The sequence below is a fragment of the Pseudophryne corroboree genome, chromosome 1 (genome assembly GCF_028390025.1).
Source record: "Pseudophryne corroboree isolate aPseCor3 chromosome 1, aPseCor3.hap2, whole genome shotgun sequence".
NCBI lineage: Eukaryota > Metazoa > Chordata > Amphibia > Anura > Myobatrachidae > Pseudophryne > Pseudophryne corroboree.
In genome coordinates, this window is record NC_086444.1 from 1,227,143,313 (window position 1) to 1,227,169,007 (window position 25,695).

Here is a 25,695-nt window from a genome sequence, read left to right on the forward strand (position 1 = left end):
GGTAGCTACTCTCTGGTCCAGTGCACTGATTGAGCGCTCAGATCCACACACAGCAAACTTTGTAGAAGAAGCTGGGCATGTTCAGCAGCTGTGCCCCTTACACTGCATCATGTGGCGGCAGATCTAGTAATCGTATTATATACTAAAAATATTGCTATTGTTGCCATAATTTGAGCCACTGGCCAAAAGGAGAGTGGTTTCTGGGCAACCGGAATCCCCCCTGGGTTTGCCTGTGCCCCTGAGATGCCCACAAGACAGGGCGGTTCCGTGCACTTGCATTCTGGCCTCCCCGAAACAACCAATTTCACAGACAGATCTGGCCGAATAGGACTGACAGAAGCAAAGATGATTCACGTCGGCTAATGAGCTGTATGGTTAATACCCACCGTTTGCGCCAGTGTACAGAGATCCATTCAACTATAGAGTATGCAAGCAGGTGTGATCCCTTACAGAGTATGTGAGCAGGTGTGTGATCCCTTACAGAGTATGTGAGCAGGTGTGATCCCCCTACAGAGTGTGTGAGCAGGTGTGTGATCCCCTACAGAGTGTGTGAGCAGGTGTGTGATCCCCTACAGAGTATGTGAGCAGGTGTGTGATCCCTTACAGAGTATGTGAGCAGGTGTGATCCCTTACAGAGTATGTGAGCAGGTGTGATCCCTTACAGAGTATGTGAGCAGGTGTGTGATCCCCTACAGAGTGTGTGAGCAGGTGTGTGATCCCTTACAGAGTATGTGAGCAGGTGTGTGATCCCCTACAGAGTGTGTGAGCAGGTGTGTGATCCCTTACAGAGTATGTGAGCAGATGTGTGATCCCCTACAGAGTATGTGAGCAGGTGTGTGATCCCCTACAGAGTGTGTGAGCAGGTGTGTGATCCCCTACAGAGTGTGTGAGCAGGTGTGTGATCCCTTACAGAGTATGTGAGCAGGTGTGTGATCCCCTACAGAGTATGTGAGCAGGTGTGATCCCTTACAGAGTATGTGAGCAGGTGTGATCCCTTACAGTGTATGTGAGCAGGTGTGTGATCCCCTACAGAGTGTGTGAGCAGGTGTGTGATCCCCTACAGAGTGTGTGAGCAGGTGTGTGATCCCCTACAGAGTGTGTGAGCAGGTGTGTGATCCCCTACAGAGTATGTGAGCAGGTGTGATCCCCCTACAGAGTACGTGAGCAGGTGTTTGATCCCCTACAGAGTATGTGAGCAGGTGTGTGATCCCCTACAGAGTATGTGAGCAGGTGTGTGATCCCCTACAGAGTGTGTGAGCAGGTGTGTGATCCCCTACAGAGTATGTGAGCAGGTGTGTGATCCCCTACAGTGTATGTGAGCAGGTGTGTGATCCCCTACAGAGTATGTGAGCAGGTGTTTGATCCCCTACAGAGTATGTGAGCAGGTGTGTGATCCCCTACAGAGTGTGTGAGCAGGTGTGTGATCCCCTACAGAGTGTGTGAGCAGGTGTGTGATCCCCTACAGTGTATGTGAGCAGGTGTGTGATCCCCTACAGAGTATGTGAGCAGGTGTTTGATCCCCTACAGAGTATGTGAGCAGGTGTGTGATCCCCTACAGAGTGTGTGAGCAGGTGTGTGATCCCCTACAGAGTATGTGAGCAGGTGTGTGATTCCCCTACAGAGTGTGTGAGCAGGTGTGTGATCCCCTACAGAGTATGTGAGCAGGTGTGTGATCCCCTACAGAGTATGTGAGCAGGTGTGTGATCTCCTACAGTGTATGTGAGCAGGTGTGTGATCCCCTACAGAGTATGTGAGCAGGTGTGATCCCCCTACAGAGTACGTGAGCAGGTGTTTGATCCCCTACAGAGTATGTGAGCAGGTGTGTGATCCCCTACAGAGTGTGTGAGCAGGTGTGTGATTTCCCTACAGAGTGTGTGAGCAGGTGTGTGATCCCCTACAGTGTATGTGAGCAGGTGTGTGATCCCCTACAGAGTATGTGAGCAGGTGTGTGATCCCCTACAGTGTATGTGAGCAGGTGTGTGATCCCCTACAGAGTATGTGAGCAGGTGTGATCCCCCTACAGAGTACGTGAGCAGGTGTTTGATCCCCTACAGAGTATGTGAGCAGGTGTGTGATCCCCTACAGAGCATGTGAGCAGGTGTGTGATCCCCTACGAAGTGTGTGAGCAGGTGTGTGATTCCCTACAGAGTATGTGAGCAGGTGTGTGATCCCCCTACAGAGTGTGTGAGCAGGTGTGTGATCCCCTACAGAGTATGTGAGCAGGTGTGTGATCTCCTACAGAATATGTGTGCAGATGTGTGATCCCCTACAGAGTATGTGAGCAGGTGTGTGATCCCCTACAGTGTATGTGAGCAGGTGTGTGATCCCCTACAGAGTATGTGAGCAGGTGTGTGATCCCCTACAGTGTATGTGAGCAGGTGTGTGATCCCCTACAGAGTGTGTGAGCAGGTGTGATCCCCCTACAGAGTATGTGAGCAGGTGTGTGATCCCCTACAGAGTATGTGAGCAGGTGTGATCCCCCTACAGAGTATGTGAGCAGGTGTGTGATCCCCTACAGAGTATGTGAGCAGGTGTTATCCCCCTACAGAGTATGTGAGCAGGTGTGTGATCCCCTACAGAGTATGTGAGCAGGTGTGTGATCCCCTACAGAGTATGTGAGCAGCTGTGATAATATAACGAGGCATCGGCCTCTCTTGTCATGTGCTGGACATGTAATGTGTTGCCAGAATACTGTACCGCTGGCTTTTGTGGCGGTCCGCACTGTTCCCAGTGGACTATAATGAATATTTGGGTATAAATATTTCACTATGCAGACACTGAGAAATCACAGTGACGGTACCTCTGGCGACAGGTTGGGTCAGTGACAATAGTCTCGGATCAGGGACTGCACTCTTCCTTCCTTTACCGGACAACCCCTGGTGTTTCCCATCTTTAACACTTACTCTTACCTTTTTGTATGGCTTTCCCATTCCATGCAGACAGCCAGGGCTATGGCTTCTGCGGGGGCTGGCGGGGAAGGCGGGGAGATGGCAGGTGCTCCTTCCTAAATGCTGATTAGCCTCACAAGAGTGTAGCGAAATGACTTCATTCGGTGGAATGCGATTATATACAGATGTAGGCACGCTCAGCTTTGCACCATGAGTGCTCATCATTGAATAGCTGGCGCAGCTAGCGTAAAGAGTAAAGTAGTAGGCGGCGCGGCACACAAAGTACAATAATCAATAAATATCAAAATACAATGACATCAAATCTAAGAACACTCCCGGGAATATGTGCACAACATTATATACGAGCTGCAGATTGCATGTATATTGTATGTAATACTACACCATGATGAAAAACTCTTATGTCTACTAGATAGACTGAATCTCAGCCATTGGTGTGAAACACCTGTGTGTAATGTGGTAGCACATTTTGGCGGACATTTACTAAGCAGTGATAAGAGCGGAGAAGTGAGCCAGTGGAGAAGTGGCCCCATCAACCAATCAGCAGCTCTGTATCATTTTATAGTATGCAAATTATAGATGCTACTTCAGTGCTGATTGGTTGCCATGGGCAACTTCTCCACTGGCTCACTTCTCCGCTCTTATCACTGCTTAGTAAATGTCCCCCAACGTATGGCTGCTCTGGTTCCTTGGACTTATTTCTGGCTCCTGAAGAAGCTGTCGTGAATATCATCACTCAGCTACATCTTACACAGTGCTGGGAGGTGAGCAGGCGGCTGCCCAGATTCTCAGGGAGCGGTGGGCACGGCCCAAAATGACAATCATGGGAGTTGTGTGGCAAGGCCTCGCCCCTCCACCCGAAACCACACCCCCTCCATGCGAAGCCATGCCCCTTTGCAAGTGCGGGCACTCCTACGGCGCACCAGGTCCCGATTTAAATACAGCAGAAGTTGGTGAGGTAATGGTGACTGACATCCTGACTCACAGCCGTGTTCCAGCATTGTCTGTCACAGTCTCCTCTGAGTTCTGCTGCAGATTCACCTGATCACAGACAGGAGCGGCGTCCCCGCTGCACTGACACCGAGGTGTCTCAGCGACAAATATAGCTCATCAGCCATACCTACCTACCCTCCCGGAACAGCCGGGAGGCTCCTGCAAATCGGGTGCTAGTCCCGGCCTCCCGGAAAGGTAAGCAAGTCTCCCGCAGCGCTGGACTTTTTTATCGTGGTGTATTATTACATACAATATATATGCAATCTGCAACTCGTAAACTTAATAAATAAGATATTTGGTACGTGTTGCTTATTGTACTTTGGGGGCCATTCCGAGATGATCGTAGCTGTGCTATATTTAGCACAGCTATGATCATTCACACTGACATGCGGGGGGACGCCCAGCACAGGGCTATCCCGCCCCGCACGTCAGTGCCGGCCCCCCCGCAGAAGTGCAAAGGCATCGCACAGCGGCGATACCTTTGCACTTCAAGAGTAGCTCCCGACCAGCGCAGCTTTAGCGTGCTGGCCGGGAGCTACTCATCGCTCCCCGGCCCGCAGCGGCTGCGTGTGACGTCACGCAGCCGCTGCGGCCCCCCCTGTTCGGTCTGGCCACGCCTGCGTTGGCCGGACCGCGTCCACGAAACAGCGGCAAAACGCCCCCATTCCGCCCAGCGACCGCCTCTGCCTGTCAGTCAGGCAGAGGCGGTAATAGTGGCCCGGCGGCCTTTGGCCGTCTGGCATGCGCCGGCGCACTGCGGCGCTAGCATAGTTCTGATCGATCGCACCGCTGCGATAAACTGCTGCGTGCGATCAGGTCAGAATGACCCCCTTTGTGCGTGCACATGTACATAGGAATTAATGGAGCGATCGCCAGCTGCAAATAGTCCCAGCCTGGCGCCCCATGCAGCATGCCACAGCACGAGAGGGTCCGCAGCCGCGAGGTTTCTCTTCCATCAGTGAGAACCAGCAGATTGGTTCCTGTTCCTGTCATAACCGCGAGTTTCCCAGACTGTAAAATGCATTTCCCGGAGCGCTCCAGGCATAATGTCATTAAAAGCTCAGACGCCACAAAAGTGACGCATGTAATGCAGCGCTGGGGTCCCCTCACTCACGAAGAAGCCGTGAATTAAGCTGAACTGAGGGGTAGTAGTGTTATATGAATGAGGGGGCTGGCTGCTCTTGCAGGAGTAGAAATTACTTTGATTGGGTGTTTGTACACTTACACCCTACTTACCTCCCGCCGCAGCAGCCAAATGGCAAGAGGTGTCCACTGGATGTATGTATCTCCAATACCTGCTGCGATCCCTCCATTCCCGCCGGCAGCCGCAGCCCCCATAGGTTTCTATGGAGAACCAGATTTACCAATATCCGCTAATGTCGCACCCAGATCGCATTGCAAATGCGATGAATGATAAATGGACGCCATCGTGTCCTAGACACCTGCCTCTGCCACGTTCTGCAATCTGCAGTGATACCGTCATGTGAGGACTCCTGTTCCATTATTAATCACATGCAACACGCAGAGAATCTGCAATATATCCGCGGTCAGAGGGCGAAGCTGGGAAACGCTCCGCAGCTGTCGGGCCACTGTGATTACACATATACCACACTAATAGCACTCAGTCCTCAGCGTAGGGAACAGGCGGCAGCTGGCATGGAGAGGGTTACAGCTTGTAAACATGGCAGTACAATAGTTACCATGGCAGCCGCAGAGCTGGAACCTGTCGAGATCTTAAAAGCTTCCCTTATACTTCTATGAGAGTTAGCTTTGTGCGAGCAGATGCTGAGGCTGGCGTGCTCACAACAGGCTGTTTACTAATTATAGTGCAGCAGCGCAGAGCCTACCAGCGCCATCCCCTAACCTGCACACAGCCAGCGCTGTCCAGCGTGACCCTGCGGCCCTGTATAAGAGAGCCTGCATCAGTGACTTCTCTCTCCCTGCACACAGCCAGCGCTGTCCAGCGTGACCCTGCGGCCCTGTATCAGAGAGCCTGCATCAGTGACTTATCTCTCCCTGCACACAGCCAGCGCTGTCCAGCATGACCCTGCATCAGTGACTTCTCTCTCCCTGCACACAGCCAGCGCTGTCCAGCATGACCCTGCATCAGTGACTTCTCTCTCCCTGAACCCAGCCAGCGCTGTCCAGCATGACCCTGCGGCCCTGTATCAGGGAGCCTGCATCAGTGACTTCTCTCTCCCTGAACCCAGCCAGCGCTGTCCAGCATGACCCTGCGGCCCTGTATCAGAGAGCCTGCATCAGTGACTTCTCTCTCCCTGCACACAGCCAGCGCTGTCCAGCGTGACCCTGCGGCCCTGTATCAGAGAGCCTGCATCAGTGACCTCTCTTCCTGAACCCAGCCAGCGCTGTCCAGCATGACCCTGCGGCCCTGTATCAGAGAGCCTGCATCAGTGACTTCTCTCTCCCTGCACACAGCCAGCGCTGTCCAGCATGACCCTGCGGCCCTGTATCAGAGAGCCTGCATCAGTGACTTCTCTCTCCCTGAATACAGCCAGCGCTGTTCAGCATGACCCTGCGGCCCTGTATCAGAGAGCCTGCATCAGTGACTTCTCTCTCCCTGAATACAGCCAGCGCTGTCCAGCATGACCCTGCGGCCCTGTATCAGAGAGTCTGCATCAGTGACTTCTCTCTCCCTGAATACAGCCAGCGCTGTCCAGCATGACCCTGCGGCCCTGTATCAGAGAGCCTGCATCAGTGACCTCTCTTCCTGAATACAGCCAGCGCTGTCCAGCATGACCCTGCGGCCCTGTATCAGAGAGCCTGCATCAGTGACTTCTCTCTCCCTGAATACAGCCAGCGCTGTCCAGCATGACCCTGCGGCCCTGTATCAGAGAGCCTGCATCAGTGACTTCTCTCTCCCTGCACCCAGCCAGCGCTGTCCAGCGTGACCCTGCGGCCCTGTATCAGAGAGCCTGCATCAGTGACTTCTCTCTCCCTGCACCCAGCCAGCGCTGTCCAGCGTGACCCTGCGGCCCTGTATCAGAGAGCCTGCATCAGTGACTTCTCTCTCCCTGCACACAGCCAGCGCTGTCCAGCATGACCCTGCGGCCCTGTATCAGAGAGCCTGCAGCAGTGACTTCGCTCTCCCTGAATACAGCCAGCGCTGTCCAGCATGACCCTGCATCACTGACTTCTCTCTCCCTGAACCCAGCCAGCGCTGTCCAGCATGACCCTGCATCACTGACTTCTCTCTCCCTGAACCAAGCCAGCGCTGTCCAGCATGACCCTGCGGCCCTGTATCAGAGAGCCTGCATCAGTGACTTCTCTCTCCCTGCACACAGCCAGCGATGTCCAGCATGACCCTGCATCACTGACTTCTCTCTCCCTGAATACAGCCAGCGCTGTCCAGCATGACCCTGCATCACTGACTTCTCTCTCCCTGAATACAGCCAGCGCTGTCCAGCGTGACCCTGCGGCCCTGTATCAGAGGCCATTGGCACTATAACACCACTGGGGTTTTAATTAAAAGAAAAACATAGTTAAAGACAGATAGAAAAAGTTAAAACAAAATAAAAAATGGTAAAATGACTGATCACTGAAAGAAAGCATTTATTATTCCCGTTCTCTGCTATCACCATCCAGATGGCTCTATCGTTATTACACAGGCTGCCTCCTGGTGGTACCTGCAAATGTGCGGGCCTGATCGCGGGTTACAGCCGAAGGGCTCCTCACTCTTCCACCATCGTTACACTATCACTACACCCGCTAATGGTGTACCGCCACTGAGCATCACCATACAACAATAGCAACATGTACCTAATGGTTAATTAATGATACAGCTAGGCCTATATAATGTATGATGATGAAGGTGATGATGACTGTGATTACAATGGTGATGCTGTGATAATAATGATGACAATGACGGTGAATATGAGTAATGAGAAGCAAGAGGAATAGGATGATGATAGTGAATAGGATGGTGAGAGTAATGAGGAGCAGTGATAGGATAATGCTGATGATAGTGAATAGGATGGTGAGAGTAATGAGGAGCAGTGATAGGATAATGATGATATTGAATATGATGGTGAGAGTAATGAGGAGCAGTGATAGGATAATGATGATGATATTGAATATGATGGTGAGAGTAATGAGGAGCAGTGATAGGATAATGATGATATTGAATATGATGGTGAGAGTAATGAGGAGCAGTGATAGGATAATTATGATGATCAGAGTAATGAGAAGCAGTGATAGGATAATGATGATGATGGTGAGAGTAATGAGAAGCAGTGATAGGATAATGATGATGATGATGAGAGTAATGAGAAGCAGTGATAGGATGATGGTGGTGAGAGTAATGAGAAGCAGTGATAGGATAATGATGATGATAGTGAATATGATGGAGAGAGTAATGAGAAGCAGTGATAGGATAATGATGATGATAGTGAATGTGATGGAGAGAGTAATGAGAAGCAGTGATAGGATAATGATGATGATAGTGAATATGATGGAGAGAGTAATGAGAAGCAGTGATAGGATAATGATGATGATAGTGAATATGATGGAGAGAGTAATGAGGACCAGTGATAGGATAATGATGCTGATGACAGTGAATATGATGGTGAGAGTAATGAGGACCAGTAATAGGATAATGATGCTGATGACAGTGAATATGATGGTGAGAGTAATGAGGACCAGTAATAGGATAATGATGCTGATGACAGTGAATATGATGGTGAGAGTAATGAGGATCAGTGTTAGGATAATGACGATGATAGTGAATATGATGTTGAGAGTAATGAGGAGCAGTGATAGGATAATGATGATGATCAGAGTAATTATAAGCAGTGATAGGATAATGATGATAGTGAATATGATGGTGAGAGTAATGAGGAGCAGTAATAGGATAATGATACTGATGATAGTGAATATGATGGTGAGAGTAATGAGGATCAGTGATAGGATAATGATCAGAGTATTGAGGAGCAATGATAGGATGATGATGATAGTGAATTTGATGGTGAGAGTAATGAGGAGCAGTAATAGTATAATGATGATGATTATAGTGAATATAATGATGAGAGAAATGAGGAGCAGTGATAGGATGGTGAAAGTAATGAGAAACAGTGATAGGATAATGATGATGATGATAGTGAATATGATGGTTAGAGTAATGAGGAGCAGTGATAGGATGATGATGATGATGATGATAGTGAATATGCTGGTGAGAGTAATGAGAAACAGTGATAGAATGATGATGATGATAGTGAATATGAAGGTGAGAGAAATGAGGAGCAGTGATAGGATAATGAATATGATGGTGAGACTAATGAGGACCAGTACTAGGATAATGATGCTGATGATAGTGAATAGTGAATATAATGGTGAGAGTAATGAGGACCAGTACTAGGATAATGATGCTGATGATAGTGAATATGATGGTGAGAGTAATGAGGATCAGTGATAGGATAATGATCAGAGTAATGAGGAGCAGTGATAGGATGATGTTGATAGTGAATTTGATATTGAGAGTAACGAGGAGCAGTAATAGAATAATGATGCTGATGATAGTGAATATGATGGTGAGAGAAATGAGGAGCAGTGATAGGATGATGATGATTATAGTGAATATAGTGATGAGAGAAATGAGGAGCAGTGATAGGATGATGAGGATGATGATGATGATGATAATATGATGATAATGATAATATGATGGCAAGAGTAAGAGGAGCAGTGATAGGATAATGATGATAATGATAGTGAATATGATGGTGAGAGTAATGAGGAGCAGTAATAGAATAATGATGCTGATGATAGTGAATATGATGGTGAGAGAAATGAGGAGCAGTGATAGGATAATGATGATTATGGTGAATATAGTGATGAGAGAAATGAGGAGCAGTGACAGGATAAGGATGATGATGATAGTCAATACGATGGTGAGAGTAATGAGGAACAGTGATTGGATAATAATGATGATGATGATAGTGAATATGATGGTTAGAGTAATGAGGAGCAGTGATAGGATGGTGATAGTGAATATGATGGTGAGAGTAATGAGGAGCAGTGATAGGATGGTGATAGTGAATATGATGGTGAGAGTAATGAGGAGCAGTGATAGGATGGTGATAGTGAATATTATGGTGAAAGTAATGAGGAACAGTGATAGGATAATGATGATGATAGTGAATATGATGGTGAGAGTAATGAGGAGCAGTGATAGGATAAGGATGATGCTACCCGGAATGCTGGCCTAGCAGCGCAATTAGTCCTACCTGGATCGTAATAGCTCCCTTTATAACTTTCCCTTTTCTACTTAACATACATTTCACAAGCAGCGTCTGTGTCTCCTTTTACGTTTGTGATTCCCCGCCTACCCTATTAGTCCTATAATGGCGCAAAAAAATAAGAAAAATACACAGGCCCCCACAATTTTTTTTGGATCAAAGTCTAAGGGCCCTCCGACTCCTGCATTGCTTACGGACTCTCCTTCCTCCCCCTGTTCTTCAGAGATGGGTATCGACCCGCAGATCCAAGCAGTTATGACCGGTTTACTTGAGGGGGTTCAATCCGCCTTTAAACTAGAACTCTCCACAGCCATTGCCGACTTCAAGTCTGATCTCACAGCCCTCGGTAATCGTACAGACGCTCTTGAATCTAAGATGGATGACCTCTGCCGTTCTCAACAACGTCTTGACTCCGAACTCTCTAGACTCCACGATGAGATGGAAGATCTCAAAGAACGTCAAGAAGATCAGGAGAATCGCTCCTGTCGCAATAACCTGCGTATACGTAACGTGGCGGAATCAATTCTTAGCTCCGCTCTACCATCCTTCTTGAAAGATTTCTTTCAGCACGTATTGCCTGACCTCTCAGATGGCGACTGTCTTTGCGATAGAGCTCACAGAGCGCTTCAGGCAAGGCCTGCTCCGACTCAACCACCCAGAGACGTGATTGTTAGTCTACATTACTATCGTTCAAAAGAACGGATCCTAATGTCGGTTCAAGACTCCCCAGTGTTAGGTTCCTGGTGCTCAGAACAAGAGAGATGTTGCGTAGTGAGTCCAGAGCACCAGAACGTGACGCTGAAATAAGGTGTGGTATGGAAATAGCCCCTAGCAACCTACCTCCATTGTTTCACCCGTGTGGTCAGTTCACGCCTGCGTGACTATGGTTTCTTGGGCCCACGGCAGCCGCGTTTGAAGGGCGGATTAGGTCTGCCCAACTCCGATGCCCCCAGGTCTTAGAGTGAGACAAGGCGTGAACCGAGACAGGATAATAACAAGGGGACCTCTAACTAAAGCAAACAGAAGGCTAGGGGCTACTAACAACACTAAAACTAAGTATATGTGCGGGACACCGCCAAAGGAGAAGAACAACAAAGGAAATGCTGTCCACACGCCGACACAATACTGTTGTGTACCGGCGGTGACAGCATATGCAGAACCCTCTGCAAAACACCAGTAACAAATAAAACCAAAGAATACAGCGGCCTAGGCCGATGGACGCGGCAAAGCCGCTACTCATGGAACCGGTACAAATACTGGCAAACGGACAGGAACCCCCAATGTAGCCGACACAGGCTCTCAGAACCGGAGCACAGGCAGAATCCCGAACGACAGACCGGTGGACACCAAGAAGCCAGATACTCGACTAGGCACAGACTAAGCCACAGGACTTCTGGACAGGAATGCTTCACGGCAGGACATGGGATCAGACACTGGATCAGACACTGGATCAGACACTGGAACCGACACTGGAACCGACACTGGAAGCAGCTAGACAGACACAGCTAGACAGACACTGCTAGACAGGAGCTCAGGAATTAGCTCAGAACTCAAGAACTATCACCAGCGTCTGTGTATTGCACTGAGCCAGAATATAACAGAGAGTCCTAATTAATTATGTCGTTCAGCTGCCCTGCTGCACAACTGAGAGGTGCAATTAACAGACAGGTGAGGCTGAACCCATGGGAACAAGCTGCAATTACACAAACTCACCACCGGCAGCAAACAAGAGTCTTCTTAAACCAGAGCAATGGGAAATCCTGGCCTGCAAGACAACTATAAACATAAAATAGGAATGAACCACTACCTGTGGTTCATAACAGTACCCTCTCCTTAAGGGTGGGCTCTGAACACCCCATGACACCCACAGGGAACAGAAACAGAAGTATAACATAAAATACATAACCAAAATGCAAAACAGGAATGAGCCACAGCCGTGGCTCATAACACCCAGTGATCGATTTCCGAGATATGCAACTGCAGGTTTTTCAGGATCTGGCCCCCTCTACTATTAAAAATCGACGAGACCTCCAGCCTGTTACTAGGATACTACGTCAGCATCAAATACGCTACAGATGGGGATTTCCTTTTATGTTACAGGTTACAGTGAACAACTCCACTCACTCCGTTAAAACTTTGACTCAAGGTCAGGAGCTGTTGGCTAAATTTGATCTTCTTCCTGTACCGTCACCTGATGGTGGTAATGCCTCTTACTTTGGGCCAAAACGCCCCCAGATTCCACCGCCTGAATGGGCGAGGGTAACTCGTCATCGCACTGGCACTAATGACCCCCCTTGATCTTAGCGGACACTCTTAGCTCTAATCAGATAGTCCTCACTGTTTTAGGGATATATCTCCTTACACTATGTTCTTTGTTGACAGGTGGGGACTCTGGCCTCCATCCTATTTTCTTTAATGCGAATGTTATTAGTTTTTGATATCGCCTACCAGACTTTAATGTTTGTTCTCATATTGCTTACTTGGCTTTAATGTCTGTTAAATGTTACGCCTAGCTTTGTATTATTGCGCTGGGCTTATCTTGCTCACCTTATTATCCCTTGTTCCCCTCCCCCCCCCCCTTGTTTGTTTGTTTTTTATGACACAGTACGTTCTCTGTATTCTGGGTTACATGACTATATCTTCGGCTCCGGCCGACTCGACTACTGCGGTCCAGAGGGACTTGCTTCTCCTGCATTGGTTTGCTGTTCCCGCTACCCCGTGCTCCCTTTATTTGTTACTAAGAAGTACAATGTTTAACATTTGTGTAGCGGTCCTTGATTGGGACCCTATATTTCAGGGTTTTTTCCCGTATGGGTTCTCTGTCACTTTCTCTTCTCCTACATCTCCGCTTCTTGTTTCTTGCTGTTCTTGTTCTCTTCTTTCTTTTCCTCCCCGGGATGGGTTTCCACTGATCCTCCTCCGCTCTCTGGTATCACATGGCACTTAAATTGTTTTCTATAAATGTTAATGGGCTTAATTCTCCCAAGAAACGTACGGTGATGTTATCTGCCTGTCGGAGAGAGAAGGCTGATATAGTTTTCCTTCAGGAGACCCATTTCACTGGTACACACTCTCAGCTTCAGGGTAAGCAATTTACCCAAACCTTTTTTGCCTCTGCTGACTGTAAGAAAAGGGGGGTAGCTATACTGATCCATCGTAACATCCCATTTGTACACACTACAACCATAGCTGATCCTGACGGCCGATATCTCATAGTGATCGGTACGCTCCGCACTGAAACTCTAACACTTGTGTCAGTATACGCCCCTAATCATGACCAATCACGTTTTTTCCGCACACTCTTTTTGCGTCTTAATAAAGTAGCGCAGGGCCACATCATTTTAGGAGGTGACTTTAATACTGTGATTTATCCCGTCTTAGATATATCTAATCCCCCTAAGAATAAGAAGGAAGCATCCCCAACTGAAGCCGTCCTCACATTAATATCCTCCCTCACACAGCTTGATCTACGAGACACCTGGCGTTTTAAACATTCCACGGCTAGAGATTACACCCACTTTTCCGCACCTCATTAGCATTACTCTCGAATAGATATGATACATGTGTCTCAGTCACTTACGACGTTGATTTCTGATGCGGGCATCACTCCTTGCTCATGGACGGACCATGCAGGGGTTTATATCCTGATAGAACTCTATAAAACCCCTAATAAGACACGTAAGTGGCGACTCGATGACACCCTTCTTTCGCACCCCTCCACTCTCTCAGATACTAAATTAAACCTGAAATTTTTTTTGGAGGAAAACGCCTCCCCAGATGCCTCTTCTAGTCTAGTTTGGGAGGCACATAAAGCCACTATTCGTGGTCATTTCATGTCCAAGGCCTCAGCCATACGTAAGAAAGCAGCACAGGAAGTTCCCTCATTGGAATCTCAAATTTCTGCGCTTTTGGCCCAGCATAAAATTGCCCCGTGTGACTCCCTTCTCTCCCAGATAAATAACCTCAGAGGTCAGCTAAACACCCTTTCTCTAACGTCCTAAGTGGATGCTGGGGACTCCGTAAGGACCATGGGGAATAGCGGCTCCGCAGGAGACTGGGCACAAAGTAAAAAGCTTTAGGACTACCTGGTGTGCACTGGCTCCTCCCCCTATGACCCTCCTCCAAGCCTCAGTTAAGATTTTGTGCCCGAACGAGAAGGGTGCAATCTAGGTGGCTCTCCTGAGCTGCTTAGAGAAAAAGTTTAAAGTAGGTATTTTACTTTCAGTGAGACCTGCTGGCAACAGGCTCACTGCATCGAGGGACTAAGGGGAGAAGAAGCGAACTCACCTGCGTGCAGAGTGGATTGGGCTTCTTAGGCTACTGGACATTAGCTCCAGAGGGACGATCACAGGCCCAGCCATGGATGGGTCCCGGAGCCGCGCCGCCGTCCCCCTTACAGAGCCAGAAGACTGAAGAGTCCGGAAAATCGGCGGCAGAAGACGTCCTGTCTTCATTAAGGTAGCGCACAGCACCGCAGCTGTGCGCCATTGCTCTCAGCACACTTCACACTCCGGTCACTGAGGGTGCAGGGCGCTGGGGGGGGGCGCCCTGAGACGCAATAGAAATACCTTTTTTTGGCTAAAAATACATCACATATAGCTCCTGGGCTATATGGATGTATTTAACCCCTGCCTAAATTACAATAAAAAAGCGGGAGAAAGGCCGCCGAAAAGGGGGCGGAGCCTATCTCCTCAGCACACTGGCGCCATTTTTTCCTCACAGCTCCGTTGGAGGAAGGCTCCCTGACTCTCCCCTGCAGTCCTGCACTACAGAAACAGGGTAAAACAAGAGAGGGGGGGCAAAAAATTGGCATATAAAGATATACAGCAGCTATATTAGGGAAAAACACTTATATAAGGTTATCCCTGTATATATATAGCGCTCTGGTGTGTGCTGGCAAACTCTCCCTCTGTCTCCCCAAAGGGCTAGTGGGGTCCTGTCCTCTATCAGAGCATTCCCTGTGTGTGTGCGGTGTGTCGGTACGTTGTGTCGACATGTATGAGGAGGAAAATGGTGTGGAGGCGGAGCAATTGCCTGTGTTAGTGATGTCACCCTCTAGGGAGTCGACACCTGACTGGATGATCTTATGGAAAGAATTACGTGATAGTGTCAGCACTTTACAAAAGTCTGTTGACGACATGAGACAGCCGGATAATCAGTTAATACAGGCGTCTCAAACACCGTCAGGGGCTCTAAAGCGCCCGTTACATCAGGTCGATACAGACACAGACACGGACACTGACTCCAGTGTCGACGGTGAAGAAACAAACGTATTTTCCAGTAGGGCTACACGTTACATGATCACGGCAATGAAGGAGGTTTTGAACATTTCTGATACTACAAGTACCACAAAAAAGGGTATTATGTGGGGTGTGAAAAAACTACCCGTAGTTTTTCCTGAATCAGATGAATTAAATGAGGTGTGTGATGAAGCGTGGGTTTCCCCCGATAAAAAACTGCTAATTTCTAAAAAATTATTGGCATTATACCCTTTCCCGCCAGAGGTTAGGGCGCGCTGGGAAACACCCCCTAGGGTGGATAAGGCGCTCACACGCTTATCAAAACAAGCGTTACCGTCTCCTGATACGGCCGCCCTCAAGGGAACCAGCTGATAGGAAGCTGGAAAATGTCCTAAAAAGTATATACACACATACTGGTATTATACTGCGACCAGCAATCGCCTCAGCCTGGATGTGCAGTGCTGGGGTGGCTTGGTCGGATTCCCTGACTGAAAATATTGATACCCTGGACAGGGACAATATATTATTGACTATAGAGCGTTTAAAAGATGCGTTTCTATATATGCGAGATGCACAGAGGGATATTTGCACTCTGGCATCAAGAGTAAGTGCGATGTCCATTTCTGCCAGAAGAGGATTATGGACGCGACAGTGGTCAGGGGATGCGGATTCCAAACGGCATATGGAAGTATTGCCGTATAAAGGGGAGGAGTTATTTGGGGTCGGTCTATCGGACTTGGTGACCACGGCAACGGCCGGGAAATCCACCTTTCTACCCCAAGTCACCTCGCAGCAGAAAAAGATACCGTCTTTTCAGGCTCAGTCCTTTCGTCCCCATAAGGGCAAGCGGGCAAAAGGCCACTCATATCTGCCCCGGGGCAGAGGAAGGGGAAAAAGACTGCAGCAGACAGCCTCTTCCCACGAACAGAAGCCCTCCCCCGCTTCTGCCAAGTCCTCAGCATGACGCTGGGGCCTTACAAGCGGACTCAGGCACGGTGGGGGCCCGTCTCAAGATTTTCAGCGCGCAGTGGGCTCACTCGCAAGTGGACCCCTGGATCCTGCAGGTAGTATCTCAGGGGTACAAATTGGAATTCGAGACGTCTCCCCCTCGCCGGTTCCTGAAGTCTGCTTTACCAACGTCTCCCCCCGACAGGGAGGCGATATTGGAAGCCATTCACAAGCTGTATTCCCAGCAGGTGATAATCAAGGTACCCCTCCTACAACAGGGAAAGGGGTATTATTCCACGCTGTTTGTGGTACCGAAGCCGGACGGCTCGGTGAGACCCATTTTAAATCTGAAATCCTTGAACACTTACATAAGAAGGTTCAAGTTCAAGATGGAGTCACTCAGAGCAGTGATAGCGAACCTGGAAGAAGGGGACTATATGGTGTCTCTGGACATCAAGGATGCTTACCTCCATGTCCCAATTTGCCCTTCTCACCAAGGGTACCTCAGGTTTGTGGTACAGAACTGTCATTATCAGTTTCAGACGCTGCCGTTTGGATTGTCCACGGCACCCCGGGTCTTTACCAAGGTAATGGCCGAGATGATGATTCTTCTTCGAAGAAAAGGCGTCTTAATTATCCCTTACTTGGACGATCTCCTGATAAGGGCAAGGTCCAGAGAACAGTTAGAGGTCGGAGTAGCACTATCTCAAATAGTACTACGACAGCACGGTTGGATTCTAAATATTCCAAAATCGCAGCTGATTCCGACGACACGTCTGCTGTTCCTAGGGATGATTCTGGACACAGTACAGAAAAAGGTGTTTCTCCCGAAGGAGAAAGCCAGGGAGTTATCCGACCTAGTCAGGAACCTCCTAAGACCAGGCCAGGTGTCAGTGCATCAATGCACAAAGGTCCTTACGAAGCGATTCCATTCGGCAGATTCCACGCAAGAACTTTTCAGTGGGATCTGCTGGACAAATGGTCCGGATCGCATCTTCAAATGCATCAGCGGATAACCCTGTCTCCAAGGACAAGGGTGTCTCTCCTGTGGTGGTTACAGAGTGCTCATCTCCTAGAGGGCCGCAGATTCGGCATTCAGGATTGGGTCCTGGTGACCACGGATGCCAGCCTGAGAGGCTGGGGAGCAGTCACACAGGGAAGAAATTTCCAGGGCTTGTGGTCAAGCATGGAAACGTCACTTCACATAAATATCCTGGAACTAAGGGCCATTTACAATGCCCTAAGTCAGGCAAGACCTCTGCTTCAGGGTCAGTCGGTGTTGATCCAGTTGGACAACATCACGGCAGTCGCCCACGTAAACAGACAGGGCGGCACAAGAAGCAGGAGGGCAATGACGGAAGTTGCAAGGATTCTTCGCTGGGCGGAAAATCATGTGATAGCACTGTCAGCAGTGTTCATTCCGGGAGTGGACAACTGGGAAGCAGACTTCCTCAGCAGACACGATCTCCACCCGGGGGAGTGGGGACTTCACCCAGAAGTCTTCCACATGATTGTGAACCGTTGGGAAAAACCAAAGGTGGACATGATGGCGTCCCGCCTCAACAAAAAACTGGACAGATATTGCGCCAGGTCAAGGGACCCTCAGGCAATAGCTGTGGACGCTCTGGTAACACCGTGGGTGTACCGATCAGTGTATGTGTTCCCTCCTCTGCCTCTCATACCCAAGGTATTGAGAATCATAAGAAGGAGAGGAGTAAAGACTATACTCGTGGCTCCGGATTGGCCAAGAAGGACTTGGTACCCGGAACTTCAAGAGATGCTCACGGAAGACCCGTGGCCTCTACCTCTAAGAAAGGACCTGCTCCAGCAGGGACCATGTCTGTTTCAAGACTTACCGCGGCTGCGTTTGACGGCATGGCGGTTGAACGCCGGATCCTGAAGGAAAAAGGCATTCCGGATGAAGTCATCCCTACCCTGATCAAAGCCAGGAAGGATGTAACTGTGCAACATTATCACCGTATTTGGCGTAAATATGTTGCGTGGTGTGAGGCCAGGAAGGCCCCTACAGAGAAATTTCAACTGGGTCGTTTCCTGCATTTCCTGCAAACAGGACTGTCTATGGGCCTAAAATTAGGGTCCATTAAGGTTCAAATTTCGGCCCTGTCAATATTCTTCCAAAAAGAACTAGCTTCAGTTCCTGAAGTTCAGACGTTTGTCAAGGGGGTACTGCATATACAGCCTCCTTTTGTGCCTCCAGTGGCACCTTGGGATCTCAATGTAGTTTTGGGATTCCTAAAATCACATTGGTTTGAACCACTCACCACTGTGGACTTAAAATATCTCACATGGAAAGTGGTAATGATGTTAGCCCTGGCTTCAGCCAGGCGTGTATCAGAATTGGCGGCTTTATCCTATAAAAGCCCTTACCTAATTTTTCATACGTATAGGGCAGAATTGAGGACTCGGCCTCAATTTCTTCCTGAGGTGGTTTCAGCATTTCACTTAAACCAGCCTATTGTGGTGCCTGCGGCTACTAGGGACTTGGAGGATTCCAAGTTGCTAGACGTAGTCAGGGCCCTGAAAATATATGTTTCCAGGACGGCTGGAGTCAGAAAATCTGACTCGCTGTTTATCCTGTATGCACCCAACAAGCTGGGTGCTCCTGCTTCTAAGCAGACGATTGCTCGTTGGATTTGTAGTACAATTCAGCTTGCACATTCTGTGGCAGGCCTGCCACAGCCAAAATCTGTAAAAGCCCATTCCACACGGAAAGTGGGCTCATCTTGGGCGGCTGCCCGAGGGGTCTCGGCTTTACAACTTTGCCGAGCAGCTACTTGGTCAGGGGCAAACACGTTTGCTAAATTCTACAAATTTGATACCCTGGCTGAGGAGGACCTGGAGTTCTCTCATTCGGTGCTGCAGAGTCATCCGCACTCTCCCGCCCGTTTGGGAGCTTTGGTATAATCCCCATGGTCCTTACGGAGTCCCCAGCATCCACTTAGGACGTTAGAGAAAATAAGAATTTACTTACCGATAATTCTATTTCTCATAGTCCGTAGTGGATGCTGGGCGCCCATCCCAAGTGCGGATTGTCTGTACATAGTTATTGTTACAAAAATCGGGTTATTATTGTTGTGAGCCATCTTTTCAGAGGCTCCTTTGTTATCATGCTGTTAACTGGGTTCAGATCACAAGTTGTACGGTGTGATTGGTGTGGCTGGTTTGAGTCTTACCCGGGATTCAAAATCCTTCCTTATTGTGTACGCTCGTCCGGGCACAGTATCCTAACTGAGGCTTGGAGGAGGGTCATAGGGGGAGGAGCCAGTGCACACCAGGTAGTCCTAAAGCTTTTTACTTTGTGCCCAGTCTCCTGCGGAGCCGCTATTCCCCATGGTCCTTACGGAGTCCCCAGCATCCACTACGGACTATGAGAAATAGAATTATCGGTAAGTAAATTCTTATTTTTATCGTGGAGAGCGGCAGCTATACTACAGAAGCTTCGTCAAAAATTTTACGATAAAGCGGATAAAATAGATAGTCTCTTAGCTAATAAGTTGAGAATTAAGCGAGCTATGGGACTGATAGAAAAACTACATTCTTCTACATTAGATGCACTCACTTATGATCCAAAGATGATGGTGGAGTAATTTCGGAACTATTATAGCTCCTTATATAATCTCCCTGCCCCCCCTCTTCCATCCGATGGCCCAGAGGGAGCATGTTCAGATTTGTTGGATACCCCCTTGCCGGGTTTGACAGAGCAACAGATTTCTCTTCTTAATGCGGATATATCGCTGGAAGAGACGGTTGCCGCTATCAAATCTATGCGGTCGTCAGCTGCCCCTGGTCCGGATGGCTTTACCGCTCAGTATTACAAAACATTCCATACGGAATTGGCTCCTTACCTTTCTTCGCTCTTTAATAGTGTTCTAGAGGGAGCTTCATTTGCGCCAGCGACTGTACAAGCTGACATTGTTGTGATTCCGAAGCCAGAGCGGGATCCAACGCGATGTTCCAACTATCGCCCGATCTCTTTGCTGAACGTAGATCTTAAGATATACGCTAAAATCTTAGCCAACCGCTTAGCGCCACTACTTACACAACTAATACACCTGGACCAAGTGAGCTTCATTTCTGGCCGCCAGGCCTCCGATAATACCAGGAGAGCCATAGATTTGATTCACTCTATCAATACACAGAGGCTACCCTCGTTGTTGTTGGCATTGGATGCCGAGAAGGCTTTTGACAGAATCTCCTGGCCCTTCGCTTTCTCAGCACTCCGGAGGATGGGTTTTTCTGGCAGGTTCCTAGAAGGTGTTTCGGCGCTTTACAGATACCCTACTGCCACGGTTTCTGTTAATCGCCTCACCTCCTCAGCGTTCAATATCACTAACGGCACCAGACAGGGATGCCCGCTCTCCCCGTTGCTATTTGCCCTGGTTATGGAACCACTGGCAGCAAGGATCCGAGCTAATATAGATATTGCTGGAGTGCGGGTGGGCCCTACTGAACATAAAATTGCGTTATACGCTGACGATGTCCTAATATCTCTAGGATCCCCATCTCAGTCGTTGCAGCCGCTCCTTTCTGAGATAGACCTATATTCTAAACAGTCAGGGTATAAACTTAATACGAGTAAGACAGAAGTATTGAATTTTTATATCCCCGGACCGATTAAGCTCTTTTTGGAAAATTCCTTTCCATTTCAATGGCACAAGCAAAAGATTAAATATCTAGGTATTTTTCTAACGCATAGCCATCATCAACTTTACCAAGCTAATTTCCCCAGACTTTTAGATCGAATTAAGTCAGATTTGTCCTCTTCGTCTAGTCTCTTTATCTCCTGGATAGGTAGGGTAAACTCAGGGAAGATGAAAGTGCTCCCTCGGATACTTTACCTGTTCCAGACCCTCCCGATATTTATTCCTCCTTCTGTTTTTAAATTCTTACAGTTTCATACGTCACAATTCATATGGGCTAATAAGCGCCCCCGAGTACCATTGAAACTCTTACAGCGCCCCACATTTAGTGGCGGCCTAGGCATCCCAGATTTTAGAAGATATTGTTTAGCCACACAGCTTTCACACTGTGTACAATGGTGCAACCCCGAATCTAGAAGGGTCTGGGTATCTATAGAAGCCGCCGAAATGGGTCTCTCTACTCTCTCTTCTCTTCTCTGGCTTTCAAAATCCTGCCGCCCCAGAATTATAGCATCCCACCCCGTAGTTTCCCGCTCACTAACGATTTGGGACTCTGCCAATAGGAAGTATGGCCTGGCCCCAGCCCCATCCCCTATTATCTCAATATTAGATAACCCCGCATTCCCTCCTGCTACAAATAAATCACTGTTTGCTCCTTGGCAAAATAGAGGTATCTTATATCTGAATGATATTACCAGGGATACTAGTTTTCCACAGTTTTCTCAGATTCAAGAAACTATTGATATTCCCTCTAAGTATTTTTACAACTCAGACATTTTCATTCCTCAATGGGCCGCGTCCTCTCTAGTAGACCCCTGACGCTTGAGACTATAGGTTTCAGGCGTCACTCAACCAAAGGCCTAATTTCCCTCTTATATACTACTCTCACTGGGGACGCTCCCTCTCAGCGTGATCCTCATGAGAGAGCATGGGAAACGTACCTAGGCTCGGCTTTAGACGACGAGGAATGGTCTGAGGCCTGGGGTAACGCGCCGTCTAGCTCCATCTGCGTTAGAATCAAAGAGAATGTCTATAAATTACTATATAGATGGTACTATGTACCATCTCGCTTGAGTAAAATGTACCCAGATACGTCGGATAGGTGCTGGAGAGGATGTGGCGCAGAGGGCTCTTTCCTACATATATGGTGGTCATGTCCTAAAATAGCGCAGGGACGTGATCAACTTTATATCTAGCTTGCTGCAGATTTCTATTCCTTCTGACCCTAAATACATTCTCCTCCCCTTAAACCTACCAACACTAACAAAATTTCAAAATAAATTGTTACGTCATATTATATCCGCAACAACATGTCAACTAGCTGCAGATTGGAAAAACCCTATCCCACCTTCCATGCAATCTATAATTGCCCATATCTGGTACGTTTACCGCATGGACTACATGACTAGCATCATAAACTGCTCCTCTAAGTCATTCGAGAAAATTTGGAGTCCATGGCTGGCCACCCAGCATGCCCCTTCACCCTTTAATTTGTGATACCCTGCACCATATTTGATGGAACCCTCCCGGGGACTCTACCCTATTCTGTCTCGTCTATTCCTCTTCTTTCTTCTCTGTCTTTCTTTCTTCTTGACCTTCTTCTACTCTTGCTCTTTAATGTTAGTCGGTTAGCTGCGCTACTGACTGGCCTTTTTTCTATTTTATACCACCCGCTCTCTGGGTCAAAAATGGGTCACTGTTTGGTTTTTTCAGCTATCTTTATAATTACCAAATGTTATACTATATTTGCAATATAATTTGCTAAAACTACTATCTGTTGGTATCTGTTTGCATCAGTGATCCCATGAATAAAAATTATTTAAAAAAAATAAAAAATGAATATGATGGTGAGAGTAATGAGGAGTAGTGATAGGATAATGATGATTATAGTGAATATGATGGTGAGAGTAATGAGGAGTAGTGATAGGATAATGATGATGATAGTGAATATGATGGTGAGAGTAATGAGGAGCAGTGATAGGATAATGATGATGATAGTGAATATGATGGTGAGAGTAATGAGGAGCAGTGATAGGATAATGATGATAGTGAATATGATGGTGAGAGTAATGAGGAGCAGTGATAGGATAATGATGACGATGATAATGATAGTGAATATGATGGTGAGAGTAATGAGGAGCAGTGATAGGATAATGATGACGATCATAATGATGATGATAGTGAATATGACGGTGAGAGTAATAAGGAGCAGTGATAGGATAATGATGACGATCATAATGATGATGATGATGATAGTGAATATGAAAGTGAGAGTAATGAGGAGCAGTGATAGGATGATGATGATGATGATGATGATAGTGAATATGATGGTGAGAGTAATGAGGAGCAGTGATAGGATAATGATGACGACTATGATAGTGAATATGATGGTGAGAGTAATGAGGAGCAGTGATAGGATAATGATGACGATCATAATGATGATGATGATGATAGTGAATATGAAAGTGAGAGTAATGAGGAGCAGTGATAGGATGATGATGATGATGATGATGATGATGATAGTGAATATGATGGTGAGAGTAATGAGGAGCAGTGATAGGATAATGATGACGACTATGATAGTGAATATGATGGTGAGAGTAATGAGGAGCAGTGATAGGATAATGATGACGACTATGATAGTGAATATGATGGTGAGAGTAATGAGGAGCAGTGATAGGATAATGATGATAATGATAGTGAATATGATGGTGAGAGTAATGAGGAGCAGTGATAGGATAATGATAGTGAATATGATGGTGAGAGTAATGAGAAACAGTGATAGGATAATGATGATAGTGAATATGATGGTGAGAGTAATGAGGAGCAGTGATAGGATAATAATGATGATGATGATGATGATAGTGAATATGATGGTGAGAGTAATGAGGAGCAGTGATAGGATAATGATGATAATGATAGTGAATATGATGGTGAGAGTAATGAGAAACAGTGATAGGATAATGATGATAATGATGATGATAGTGAATATGATGGTGAGAGTAATGAGGAGCAGTGATAGGATAATGATAATGATAGTGAATATGATGGTGAGAGTAATGAGGAGCAGTGATAGGATAATGATAGTGAATATGATGGTGAGAGTAATGAGGAGCAGTGATAGGATAATGATGATAATGATGATAGTGAATATGATGGTGAGAGTAATGAGGAGCAGTGATAGGATAATGATGATAATGATAGTGAATATGGTGGTGAGAATAATGAGGAGCAGTGATAGGATAATGATAGTGAATATGTTGGTGAGAGTAATGAGGAGCAGTGATAGGATAATGATGATAATGATAGTGAATATGATGGTGAGAGTAATGAGGAGCAGTGATAGGATAATGATAATGATAGTGAATATGATGGTGAGAGTAATGAGGAGCAGTGATAGGATAATGATAATGATAGTGAATATGATGGTGAGAGTAATGAGGAGCAGTGATAGGATAATGATGATAATGATAGTGAATATGGTGGTGAGAATAATGAGGAGCAGTGATAGGATAATGATAATGATAGTGAATATGATGGTGAGAGTAATGAGGAGCAGTGATAGGATAATGATGATAATGATAGTGAATATGGTGGTGAGAGTAATGAGGAGCAGTGATAGGATAAGGATGATAATGATAGTGAATATGGTGGTGAGAATAATGAGGAGCAGTGATAGGATAATGATAATGATAGTGAATATGGTGGTGAGAGTAATGAGGAGCAGTGATAAGATAATGATAATGATAGTGAATATGATGGTGAGAGTAATGAGGAGCAGTGATATGATAATGATGATGATGATGATGATGATAGTGAATATGATGGTGAGAGTAATGAGGAGCAGTGATAGGATAATGATGATAATGATGATAATGATAGTGAATATGGTGGTGAGAGTAATGAGGAGCAGTGATAGGATAAGGATGATAATGATAGTGAATATGGTGGTGAGAATAATGAGGAGCAGTGATAGGATAATGATAATGATAGTGAATATGGTGGTGAGAGTAATGAGGAGCAGTGATAAGATAATGATAATGATAGTGAATATGGTGGTGAGAGTAATGAGGAGCAGTGATAGGATAATGATGATGATAGTGAATATGATGGTGAGAGTAATGAGGAGCAGTGATAGGATAATGATGATGATGATGATAGTGAATATGATGGTGAGAGTAATGAGGAGCAGTGATAGGATAATGATGATGATGATGATGATAGTGAATATGATGGTGAGAGTAATGAGGAGCAGTGATAGGATAATGATGATAATGATAGTGAATATGATGGTGAGAGTAATGAGGAGCAGTGATAGGATAATGATGATAATGATGATGATAGTGAATATGGTGGTGAGAGTAATGAGGAGCAGTGATAGGATAATGATAATGATAGTGAATATGGTGGTGAGAGTAATGAGGAGCAGTGATAGGATAATGATAATGATAGTGAATATGGTGGTGAGAGTAATGAGGAGCAGTGATAGGATAATGATAATGATAGTGAATATGGTGGTGAGAGTAATGAGGAGCAGTGATAGGATAATGATAATGATAGTGAATATGGTGGTGAGAGTAATGAGGAGCAGTGATAGGATAATGATAATGATAGTGAATATGATGGTGAGAGTAATGAGGAGCAGTGATAGGATAATGATGATGATAGTGAATATGATGGTGAGAGTAATGAGGAGTAG

The 25,695-nt window shown here is 46.9% G+C and overlaps 1 protein-coding gene across 1 annotated transcript in view; it reads left to right on the plus strand.

Annotated features, from left to right (window-relative positions):
* The window catches only part of FBXO41 (F-box protein 41), a 209,458-nt gene that overhangs the window by 78,124 nt on the left and 105,639 nt on the right, over nucleotides 1-25,695 (plus strand). The window lies entirely within an intron of this gene.